The sequence below is a fragment of the Myodes glareolus genome, chromosome 16, assembly GCF_982192425.1.
Source record: "Myodes glareolus chromosome 16, mMyoGla1.1, whole genome shotgun sequence".
Lineage (NCBI taxonomy): Eukaryota > Metazoa > Chordata > Mammalia > Rodentia > Cricetidae > Myodes > Myodes glareolus.
In genome coordinates this window covers 27341861-27354730 of record NC_142041.1, presented here as the reverse complement: position 1 = coordinate 27354730, position 12870 = coordinate 27341861, and positions in this window count along the sequence as shown.

The window sequence follows — 12870 nt, the reverse complement described above, 5'->3', positions numbered from 1 at the left end:
CAGGTTTATAAGCTCTCATTTAAGTCATAATTACTTCAAAAAATAGAAAAAATAGGCAGTAATAAATTTTAAAGAAGAAACTCAACGTCATATAAGATCTGCAAGGTTTCCGGTAGCAACTGGTGAGGCCACAGTAAAGACCATTTCTGAGGTTGCGTTTTCTTTGACTTAAATAAAACGGGCTGGGTGAGAAACAGCCCAAATACTGACCTGCCTCCTCCTGATCAGAAGGGTCTATCTAGAACAGCGGTTCTTAACCTTCCTAACGCTGCAACCCCAGCCATAAAATTATTTTGTTGCTCCTTCATTGCTGTAATTTTGCTACTGTTACGAATCATAATGGAAATATCGGACTGCGGGATATCTGACAGGCAACCCCTGTGAAAGGGCTGGGGTGGTGACCCACAGGTTGAGAACCACTAGTCTAGCAAACCAGCTGGTTGGTTTTATTTCATTAGACTCCTTTCACTGCTGGAAAGCCTCCACTGGCCCCATGAGAACATCCATCCAGGCACTAAGTGAGCAGAAAGCCAATGAGGGAGACAAAAGGAAGAGGGGGAGGAGAAGGAAGAGAGAAACAAAGCTACCATCTTGAGTCACCCCGTACCCAGCACGGGGATCCAAGATCAAAGCCAGCGATCAGAATCAGAGCCAAAATTAAGAATGAATGGCAAAGGGGATAAACCCACCGTAAGATGAACAAAGCTGAGAAGCTGCAATGGAGACAGTACTGTTGATTCATTCTCTGATGGGTTTTGTGGAGAAACCTGGTCTACAACATAGTCATTGAGAGAAGATGGCAGCAAGAGATGGCCAGTTATAATCTGTGTCCAAGTTCTGAAGTCAGAAGACAGAGGAAAGAACTCTGATAACAGGAAAGCTATCAGAATAAGATCAAATCCTCATGACTTGGACCTGCCTGGGACTCGGGATGCTTTGACTTCAGGCGGCAAGGTCCCAGATCTTGCTAACTCACACAAGGAACTGTGTTATCTCACAGAACTGGAAGTTCAGAGGAAAGGCACGACGTGGTCAGCGACTCCACAAGGTCAGCCTCAGGTTTCTGCCGCCGTCTGTTCTGACATCCTTGAGACTGACTCCATCTCAAAGCAGCTTTCTCAGGAGCCCATGGTGGCTGGAGGAGCTCTGGCCAGAAAGCTCACACACCTTAAAACAAAGAAGAGGCGATACTTCTGCCTCTCCCCTCCTCCTGTAATGTCAAGGAATTGCTTCCTAAAATGTTTTGTCCACCTCTGCTCTCCACATTGTTCTCCACATTTTATTGGCCAAAATAGCTTACAGGTCACCTGATCCTTCATGGGCAAAAAAAAATGAGATTACCCATGCTGGTTAAGAATCACCTGAAGTAGGATAAATGCTGGGGTACCTATCACTATGGCAACTCACGGTAATGAGTATTCCTGGGACATCACTGTCACCCCACACCAAGGGTATAGCTGTGTTGCTTCCATGATCATAACTAACATGGTTGAGCTTCGCCTGAAACTCAGATTACTATCTGTCCACAGCCCATTATGAATTTGTCAGTTAGAAGACACAGTAACCTTTTTGATTGATTTGCTTTGGGGGAAAAAAATGTACAAGGGCTGGACAGATGGCTCAGCAGTTAAGAGCACTTCATGCTCTTGCAGAAGAGCTGAGTTCGATCCCATCGCCCACATGGCGGCTCACAACCATTAGTTACTCCAGTTCCAGGGGTCCAGTGCCCATTTGTAGCTCCAGTTACAGAGGCTCAATGCCTCATCCAACCTCTGTGGGCATCTGCACATATATGACACACATATACACTCAGTTGCATGTAAATACACACACAAAAAATAAATATTTTTAAAAATGTAACAGATCAAGAATGGTAAGCAACTTCCATGGCACTAACTGCAAAGGGGACAGCTTTGTGGGGCCTCGTTTTGAAAATGATTCATTCCAACATCAGTTTCGGTCTGGAGAGAAATGGTAACTCGTAGGCTTATACTCTGTGGACTCAGAGTCAGGTACAACATATAGCATATATTTGACAACTTTGCTTTCAGAGAAAATCTCTTTAGCAAACTTCCTCCATGTTGCGTGCAGTGCTACAGACCTGTTATTCCTGCACTCAGGAGGCTAGAACAGGAGAAACTCAAGCTGAAGACCAATCTGGACTACACAGCGAGAGCACATCTCAGAGCAGTAACTCCCTCCACTGAGATGGATTTCTCTGCAGCAAGCTGCATTCACTGTATGGCAAATCTATTCCTTTGCATCCACTTCCACTATGCAATTTATATGCACAATATCCAGCAAGAATGAATTTCATAAATATCCAATATAGGAAGGGGAAAGAAGGAAGCAAGAAAGGAAGGAAAGAAGGGAGGGAGGGAAAGTTCTCCAGGAATTGGTAACTGGTCCCCTTTGAGAACTGTAGAGAAGAGTCTGGTAGAGTGGCTTCAGCTACAAGGTGTCCTACTTACAGTAAACTCGAGTGTCTTGAGGGCCCAGGCTGCATACAAGCTGAGGCAGAATGGACAGAAGGGAAGAGAATGGCAACCTACTTACTGAATCTAATTTTAATTCATTGAAAGTGGACTAGACTACAGGTGTAAAACAAAAAAGCAAACATGAACAGAAACCTATGCAAAAGATGATAACATAATATTTAAGAATGCTTAGGCCAATCGGGGCAAATGACAGTAAGCAGAGTTGGTGTATAAAATACCTTTGAATCACAGAGGACAGCATCAGTTACTCATAAACTCATTTGCAGCTCTCTCTCTCTCTCTCTCTCTCTCTCTCTCTCTCTCTCTCTCTCTCTCCTTGTATTCCTTATCTGTATTTTTCTGAGTGTCCTGTACTGTACAAGTTTGACCTTTTTAATGAAGGAAAAAGAAAACAATCAAGCCAACATGTTTTTATCTTGCTTCTAGATGTTTTGATTCGTTCCAACCAGCTTCTACTGCCTCTTAGTTAAGATTACAGTTGTCTACTCTCTCCAGCTGCTGGGCAGCTAAACGAGCTTGCTTGAACGTTTTCATGTCACAAGCAACAGCACGCCACTGTCACTAACAGTTAAGAGACTAGAAAACAGCTCGAGAGTGAGTCAGTGTTTGATCACTCCCAAAATACACTATTAATACTACTCAAAGCTTAAGAACTTAAGATACATTATTTTACCAAATTGTTTTAACCAACTTTTCCAGTTAATCAGTTTGCATTTGACTGAAGCCTATTTGACCAAAATGGCTTCTAAGTCAGACTGGTACTGAGCACAATGTCCCATCACCCTCAGAGGGAGGTCTGAAGCCTGAGATAAGAAACAGGATCACAAAGTAAGGCTCAATAATAAAGAACAGGCAAGGTGGCCTGGGCAGGCTTGGCAGAGAAGAATGCCTAGGGCAGTGGTTCAAAATGAAAGGAAGTATTTTATTAAAGAACAGCCAAGGGAACCAGGGACAAAGTGGATTCGGCTCTAGTGGCCTGGACACTCTCACCTGGTAGGACAAAGTTGGGGTCAAAAACATAATCTGCTTCTCATTCAGGTGAGAGGTTTCATTCCTTCCATCCACAGCTACAGTTCCGGTGGAGGAGGAAAAAGAGCTGTCCAGGGCAGGATAGAGACATCGGCACTGTTTTCTGGCCACTTTGGTATCCCTGGAAAATAGGAGGTAAAAATCCTATTTGGTCAGACAAAGCAGAGGTGGCAGATGAGGGGATTCTTCAGGAAGAGAAACAAATCAGACCTAAGGAGGAGAGGACCCAGGCAGTGCAACTCAACTTCTAGAGATCTGGTTAGCAGTGACCATCGACAGTCAGGACCTACCTCAGGTTTGAAGAGTCTTGTGAATGAACCTTAGTTACTTAGGATTCCTTTTGAGCCAGTTACTGCACCATGCGAACTGGCAAGCCTTCTGGGCAGCCTGTATCCACCCGTAGGATGACTGCCAGACCGTTGGAGCTGCTGAGGAAGGCAGAAGTAGCATGGTGGAAGACACTGGCACCAGTGCGGAGGTGCTCTACGGGAAGGCAAGCAGGACTGTGTTCGTGTTCATCACAGCAAAGGTGGGAGAACAGCAAGTGCATGATTCAGTCCTGCTTCAGTGAGCAGCAACCGGAGAGACGTGGACAAACGGCACTGAGGCCACTGAAGAGCCATCAGGAAAAACACCCAGTTGGACCTTCTCCATGGCATACACCAAGACAAAAGAGTCAAGTATTGAAATCTAAAATAGACATGACAAAAGGATACAAACCAACATAAATTCATTCATACACTTGGAGTAAAATGGGTTTTTCTAACTGACAAATGCCAGAAGTCATGGAAGTGAATGCTGACAAATCCAACCACATATTTTTCAATCTGCATAACAATAAAACTAGAAGTAAAGTTCAAAGACAAAGGAAAAACTAGGGGAAAGTATGGTGCAACTCAGATTACACAGGCAGATATCCATACCGTGACAGGGACCACACAGGAATGTTTAATCCCCTCCACCTCCCAAAACATACAAAAGGCCTAAGAGACACTTCACAAAGAGGAAAGAGAAATAGCTCTCAAATACAGGGAAAAGTGTTCACACTTACTCATAAGAGAAACAGAAAGTAAAACCACGCCAACAGTTTTCACTTGCCAGACTGAAAACAAAAAACCCCATGGTTAAAAAATTTACTTTGTTGGCAAGAATATGCATAAATTGGGCATTTGCCTATATGTCAAGAAAGGTTTAAGTTTTACAACTTCTGGGGAGGCAATTTGCCATTATTTATCAAGGTACTATGATGTGGTCCAGCAACCCACTTCTAGGAATTTTATAAATATATTTGCACATGTTTGAAATCATCGTCATAGCATAGATATTTACTGTGGTAACTCTTTTGTTTTGTTTGTTTGTTTATTCGCTTGTTTGTTTTTCAAGACAGGATTTCTCTGTGTAACGGTTCTGGCTGTCCTAAAACTCACTTTGTAGACTAGGCTGGCCTCAACTCACAAAGATTCACCTGCCTCTGCCTCAGCTTCCCAAGCACTGAGATTAAAGCCATGTGCCACCACACCAGGCTAAAACTGTCTGGTTCTGGATTTTTGCTATTGTTGTTGTGGGGCTTTCTGTTGTTTGTTTGTTTGTTTGTTTGTTTGTTTCAAGTCAGGGTCTCACTATGTAGCTCTAGATGTATTAGAACTCATCGTGCAGACCAGGCTGGCCTTGAACTCACAGAGATCTGCCTGCCTCTGCCTCCCAAGTGCTGGGATTAAAGGTGTGCACCACCATGCCCAGATTGTGGCAACACTTTTAACTACAGACTTGAAGCTTTCTAAACGTTTGTTGGTATAGGACCACCTAAATAAATGACTGTGGGGGCAATCTCTAAGATACATTATTAGTGGAAAATGTCTAGGACCCCTTTCACTATTGTGAAGCCAACTCCAAGATATGCTGTTAAGTAAAAAGGGCAGAACAATATGGAAATGCCCTGTTTGTATAACAAGGAAAGCTGACTTCATATCTGTAACAGCTCTGAGATGTATTTAAAACCTCTAGAAAAGCTGGGCGTGATGGGAAAAAAAGCTGCAGTCTTGGGAAGCAGAAGCAGGCCTAACCACAATCTGGAAATTAGCTTAGACTCCAGTGTAAGACCTTGGCTCAAGGAGAAAACGATCTTTAAAAGAAAGGTGGGTGACTCAGCAGGTGGGAGACGGAGAAAAGGGAACTTTTCATTATTCAGTGTTTAGTTATTTGCACCATGTGACTAGATCCCCTTTTCAAAACTTTAGTCTTAAAATGTTAAATATGTGCCATAGCTATAATTCAAGAACCTAGCCAATGTTCTCCAGTCTAGGGACCCTCAGCCTGTGGGTAGCACATTCAAGAAGTGACTTGAAGGCCTTGAAGAGAGGCACAAAGGGCTGGAAAGCACAGTGAGAGTCACGGTTGGAAGTCTGACAACTACACGTGAGAAAGTCACTCGTGCCAACACATATGCCAAGGACGGGGACAGTGAGGAAGAGAAGGAAGAATGAAATCATGCAAAAACAACACCAGTCGCTCATCAAGATCAAGAGACTGGCCAGAGATGAATCCTTAGGGTTGGGAAATGGGAGTCCCAAACCAGCGCAGGGTTGTGGAGACGGCTCAGCGTGTGAAGTGCAGGCCATGCAAGCGTGAGGACTTTAGTTTGGAACCCCACAGCTACATAGAAAGCCATACTACCTGAGTTGTGTATATCCATAATTCCTGAGATGGGGAACTTGGGTAGAAACAGCAAGATTCTCAAAGCTCACTGGCCAGTTAGCCTAGCCTTGTCTAACAATTCCAGGTTCAGTAAGAGACACTGCCACAAAAATAGATAGATAGATAGATAGATAGATAGATAGATAGATAGATAGATAGATAGATAGATAAAAATAAAGAGGGACAGACCTCTGGCCGCTTGCCCAGACATGAGCACATATTCTCACAACCAAACACATTCATACACACACACCCATGTGCGCACAAGAACTAGTGCAACAAGTCCTTTGGAAAGCTGAATTGGTTCTGCATTCGAACACAAATGTCAGTATGCGTTACCTGCAGGTAGGCGCACTGACTAGTGGGTGCACACCAGGCTCTCTCTGCTCCTCTTACGCCCAACACATGAGTAAAATGACCTCAGAAAGCTAATAAGGCCACAGGCTGGTAAGGATGAAGAAGAGAATACTTTTAATAAGCTTCTTGCAATCATTTCACGTGTTCGTCAAATGTTAATGGAGCACCTACTTTGAGGGCCTAGTGAACTCTTTAAAAGAAACGGTCACAGGCAGCAGCGGTGCGTGCCTTTAATCCCAGCACTTGGGAGGCAGAGGCAGGCAGATCTCTGTGAGTTCGAGACCAGTCTGGTCTACAATAGCTAGTTCCAAGACAAGCTCCAAAGCTACAGAGAAACCCTGTAAATGAGAAAGAGAGAAACCCTGTAAATGAGAGAGGGGGGAGAGGGAGAGGAAGGGAAAGAGAGGGGAGTGGAGGGGAGGGGAGGGGAAGGGAGGGAAAGGGAGGGGAGGGGAGGGGAGGGGAGGGGAGGGGAGGGGAGGAGAAGAGAGGAGAGGAGAGGAGAGGAGAGGAGAGGAGAGGAGAGGAGAGGAGAGGAGAGGAGAGGAGAGGAGAGAAGAGAAGAGAAGAGAAGAGAAGAGAAGAGAAGAGAAGAGAAGAGAAGAGAAGAGAAGAGAAGAGAATAAAGTAGTCATTCCAAAAATTACAGAGGCCCAAGACAACTGGAACGGGATGACATTTTTAAAAAATTTGAGATAAGCACTCCAAAAAATGTTTGAGTCAGGTGGTGATAGCACACACCTTTTATCCAAACACTCGGGAGGCAGAGCAAGCAGATCTCTGTGAGTTTGAGGCCAGCCTGGTCTACAGAGTGAGTTCTAGGACAGTTAGAGATGTTACACAGAGAAACCTTGCCTCAAAAAAAAAAGTTTGAAAATTAAAACATCCATTTCACAACTACAAAAAGGTATTGGTACTATGATAAATACATTGCAAATTTTTATTTACTTTTTCTATTGTCTTTTAAGATGGTGATTTAACAAGTGAATTTAAATAATTATTTTCAGAAGTTATAAAAATAAGACAGTTTATTCCATTTTACTCCAATTGAATAGCAGGGATCTTTAAAATATGACTTTTCTATTCTCCTCGCCACAGTTGATAAAACAGGAAACATAACTGGACTAGGGAACTAATCTAGAACAGATGTCAGGGAAGAATTTTCCAGCACTAAACTATAAACATGCAGAATAAATACTGGAAAATGAACTATGGTAAAAAAAATCAGAATCAGTTACTAATTACATGATCTAAGTAGGAAACCAGATACCTAAATATGTGGAACAGGCTTTTTAAAAATAACCCTAATGGACAAACTGTGTCTTTACTATCCAAACCTGACTTAGACAATACAGAAACCTGCAATCTGCTAAAATTCATAACTTTCCAAAGCTTACAAAGCCGGGTTATTCAGCCAAAGGATAAATCCAACCACAGAACAAGCAAGTTCACAAGCAGAATCCACTGAGCTTTTCCTCGTCACTTTGCCAGCATTTCTTCAACTTGATACGCTCTTGGGACTTCCTGGTGACTTGCCATGAGAGTCTACTTTCTCTACTCACACTCGGCAGGACACAGAAAGACTGACATCTCTTCCCGGCGTCACCAGCCCTTCTCTAGGAAGAAGCCAGAGGACAGCTCTGGCCCGGCTGCCACTCGTGAGAAATGGCTTATGCCTAGCACGCAGGAAGGATCAGGAAGGAGTGAAGAGCAGCAAACAACAGAATCAGCTCCAAGAAAGTTTGCTAATTTGTATGAAGTCAATTTGTGACTCATCCATATTCAGATGAATGTTCAAAGACAAATTCCAAGACTAAATATAAAATGACTTTTGGACTCCCCAGGCTTCTGCTCATTTCTAGCTTGCGGACAGGGAAAGGGCTGTGGAGCTGGCAGTACGCTGACTCTCAGACCACCGAGATCCCACTCGTTTGATGGCTGGAGTTCGTTACCGTGCGAGCCAAAGCAGCCCAATAAAACACTGCTACCAATGTAGCACTACCACTAAAAGCACGTGTGTTTCAGTGAAGTGTTAATGAGCTCCTGACCACAACAGGTCGTAGTTACTTAAGGGTTGGGGCAGGAAGACTCATGATTCACAGAATTTAACTAGTTCAAAAGAGCATTCAACTTTGGGACCCACAAGATCATCAAGGGAACTCAACACTGTCATTTACAGACCCTGACAGGCCCTTAAAAGATTAATTTACCAAGGCTGGGTGGCCTCCCTGTTGCCAAGGCCTGCCCTAGCCTCTGATAAACAGCCAATAGCTCTGTAGGGCCTTACCTCTCACTTTTGGAGAAATGGAAGGAACTGAACTTGTACACACAGGGCAGTATTTTCTTCACAGCTGGGACAATGGGCAAGAAGTGAGCAGCTAGCTAAAATTCCAACTGCCTTATTATACCTGGGCAATAACCTCTCCCTTTGAAGTGACTGCGACCTTCCAGCTGCCAGTGACCCGGGAGAATGCGATTGAGAAATCAAATTATCTTTTAAACCAGATTACAAGCCTGTCCCGGCCATTAGCATTACAGGTGGATGGGAAGCCATTAATGAGACCATAAAGCATTGTTAACCCTTATACCACAAAGTATTCTCTCCATCTCAGGTTTGTACATTTTAGAAATTTTTCTATAAAATCAGAAGGCTCTTCTTACTTGTTGTCTTGCCTTTTCTTTGTTAAAGTAGGATTTGGAAAAGTAAGATTCTAAGTCACAAGACCCTCGATCAAAGCCTAATCCCCAAACCTTCACCCTTTTCACCTCCCACATAACACAGTGGCATACAAGTCTATTTCAACATTTGAAAAGGTAAGGAATTCAAGTAGTTTTGCATTTAACTGACTGAGCATAGATGCCGTCGTTCCCGGTGGAGAAGGACAGTAAGGACTGCAAGTCGATAGCTGGAGTTCACTGCTGAAACCGGCGTCAGAGAAAGCACACACACAGAGGAAACAACTTAGAGCACAGTAAGAGTCAAACCAAAAGTCTGCCAGGAAAGAAAGGAAAAGATCATAGCAGAGCTTCCTACGCAACAAGCCAAACTGTCATTTCCTTGTGTCACCACGCAGCTGTCTGTGCTCCTGGCGGGCACCTTGACAAGCTGTGTTCAGTCGGGAATATGAAAAGTTCAGGTAAAGCAAACAACGCCAGTGACCTCAAATATACCCATCCACGCCAAAAATGCCCTATCCACATGTCTGCCACGGAACTTACTATGGCTGTCTTTCTGCAGTCAAGTTAGATACAGGACATGTTTTCTGGCTGTTTATTATCTGGGAACATTCTCGAGTCCCACAGAAATTCCAAAGAGTCAGAGTGAAGCAGGTTTTTGAAGCTTGGGATTTGACAAGGTTGTAAGTTATGGACAAATGAGAATTAAAGAACAGAAAAATAAAAACATTATGAAAAACTCCAGCACGATCTGGTTCACCATAAGCTCATGTTAGAGGCTGGGTAAGATCTTAGTAAGTGGAGCAGGAGGGGAAGGGTGACCACAAGAAAGAGAGACAGAACACAAAAGTGTCGAAGGCTGTGTGAGGATAGCAGTTTAGCTATGACAGGAAGAGTCTAGAAATAACAGGCCTTTGGGCTTCGAGGAGACAAAATCCAGGTACAGCTGCAGAGGTGGGGAGAGGAATGCAGAATGTCAGCTGAAGTTAGGAAATTTTAGATAGACCTGGTGGAGTATGCACGTGTGTTTAGCATAGGACCTCTGCACTGGTTGGAGTATATACGTGATGTGTTTAGCATAGGACCTATGCACTGGTTGGAGTATTACATGAGTGTGTTTAGTGTAGGACCTATGCACTGGTTTTAGAAAACATGGACTTAAAATTCAAAACTTTTTTTCTTAGATGACGACTTCTGGCTTGTAGCTTCAGTGTGTGTGTGTGTGTGTGTGTGTGTGTGTGTGTGTGTACAATGCATATAAGTACATGTATGGTGCATGAACATGTGTACATGCATGTGGAGGTCAGAGAAGGGCATATGATGTTTCCCTCTGTAGCTCTCCATCTTATTCTCTTGAGACAGGGTCTCTTGTAGAAGAGAGTTTCAAGATGACTTGGCTAGACCGGCTAGTCAACAAGCTCCCAGTATCTACAGGTCCCATGTCCTCCAAAGCTGAGTTACAGACACAAAGTCATACATGGCTTTTAACACAGATGCTGGAAATTCAAGCCCTGGTCTTCATGATTGCAAGGCATTCACAATTGCTTACCCACTGAGCCGTCTCCCCGGCTCCTGGAATATATATTTCTTTTTTCATCTTTCCTTATTATAACAGTAATCATCTTACACACTAGCAAAATCAACAAGATTACATGTCATTCTTCTCCGAGCAGGCGTTTTAATCCCACTTTACTAAAACAATTGTTTTATATCACACACAAGAAATTTCCTCAAATCCCTCATTTTATTTTGCAAGAGAAATCTATCTTTCTTTCTTGCAGGCAGATTAGAGGTACAAATGAAATGAAAATAATATAATAGTTATCTTACAACTCTATACTGTATAGAAAGTTTTTGACAGACTGCCTGCCCTAAAAGCAGAAATGGCTTTCTTTACTTTATGTGTACAAACTAGAACATACAATGTCCCTTTTCCTAGAAAAAGAACCAGACCTGGAATGTTTTCATTATGCCACAGATTAAGATACTTATCCTATCGAGTTTCTCAAAATTAAAGATTTAGCTGTATCTAGTACTGAATTTCACTTAAAAACACGATAATCAAAAAGTAATCTAGATTTCTTTTTTAAGAAAATCGCATGGACCTCATAGAATATTATTTCCTATTTGTAATAAATCAGGCCTTTAAATGCAGAAAAGAATGGATTATGAACATATTTTTTTAAAGCAGGAAAAACTGCATTCGTTTGGGGACCTTTGATTAAGCAGAGGAGGGTGTCCAAGTCTGGAAGAGAGCCCCCCCATCTCTGCTTCCATGACTTTCTTTTTGAGTTTCAAAGACGTGCCAGCTATCAATGACCCCTGGAAACTCTCCAGTGGTGAGCCCAACTCCCCACTCTGAGGAGCCCCAGCCAGGAACAGCAGACTGGCTCATGCCCACCGAGCATCTGGGAACTGCAGCTGGGGATCTGATGGATGTAGGGACGGGAAAGATATAAAAAAAACACAGGAGAAAAGAGGCACGAGATTAGCCAGGATAGGTTTCAAAGACACTCACTCAGAGACAGAATCTATCGCTAGAAATGCTCGGCTAGCTAAAGGTGAACTGTACTTTTCTTAAGGTAAACAAGGATAGTGGTTTCCCCTCCACTACCGCCAGGCAGGGGGGAAAACATCACTGCTTTTAAGTACGGAGCCCTACACAGTTCAGTACTAAGAGTGGGAGAGGATACTTCTTCAGTCCAGGGACGTCTACGATGCTGGCTTTTATTACCTACATACATGCGCGTGGTATCATATATTTGGTAAACTATAACAATGTTTAGCTTCTGTGCTAGAGTAGCACAGTGAACTTTGTCTCAGAAGCCTCCCATTCATATGAACAAAGTTAGTGACTTTATAGCTGACTGAGCAAGGGCCTTTTACATATTAAGTTAGAAAATGTAACGTTTTGTATAATAAATCCATGGAAAGATGTCACGGCTCCTAAAACTTGTTCCTGATTTTAGGGTTCCTGGTTAGTGATCCCAGCTCTGTAGGAGATTTTTGAAGTGAAGGGGAATGGGTGGGGTGCAGAACACGGATGAAACTTTGACAGCATGGAAATAAAAGTATTTTTAAACCTTAAGGGTGAAGAGTTAGGCAAGAAGTAATACGTGGAAAACTGTCAAGTGCTTCTCTACACACCCACCCACCAGATACCATCGCAGCCGGCTGGGGGAGTCTCCCTCGTCTTGCCTGACAGCTTCACTTTCTTTGAGGTCTGGAACTGGTGATCGCACTGGTCCGTCATGGTATTTTCAGTTAACAAAGCAGTTACTCAATAGGGGGGAAAAAGGCACAAAGGAGCGGGGCAGCTGCTGCTGCACCCATGATGCAAGTGCAGTCTGAGTCCTGGGCCGCCACCGCCGCCTCGGCTCCTCCGTGACGTCCGGGATGGGTATCCCCGGCTCTCAGGAAGTGGTGGCCGCAGGCAGCTCCGCCCCTTCGCGAGTCAGGGCCCGCCCGGTAGGCCGGGTGGCGAGACCTGGCCCAGAGGCTTGCGGTGCCCTGGCGGGCAGATGGGGGATCACCGCGCCCGGCCTCGAGCGCGCGCGTGTCACCAGCAGCGCGCCCCCGCTCGCGCCCGCGCCTCCCTTCAGCCCCCGGCCCTCCA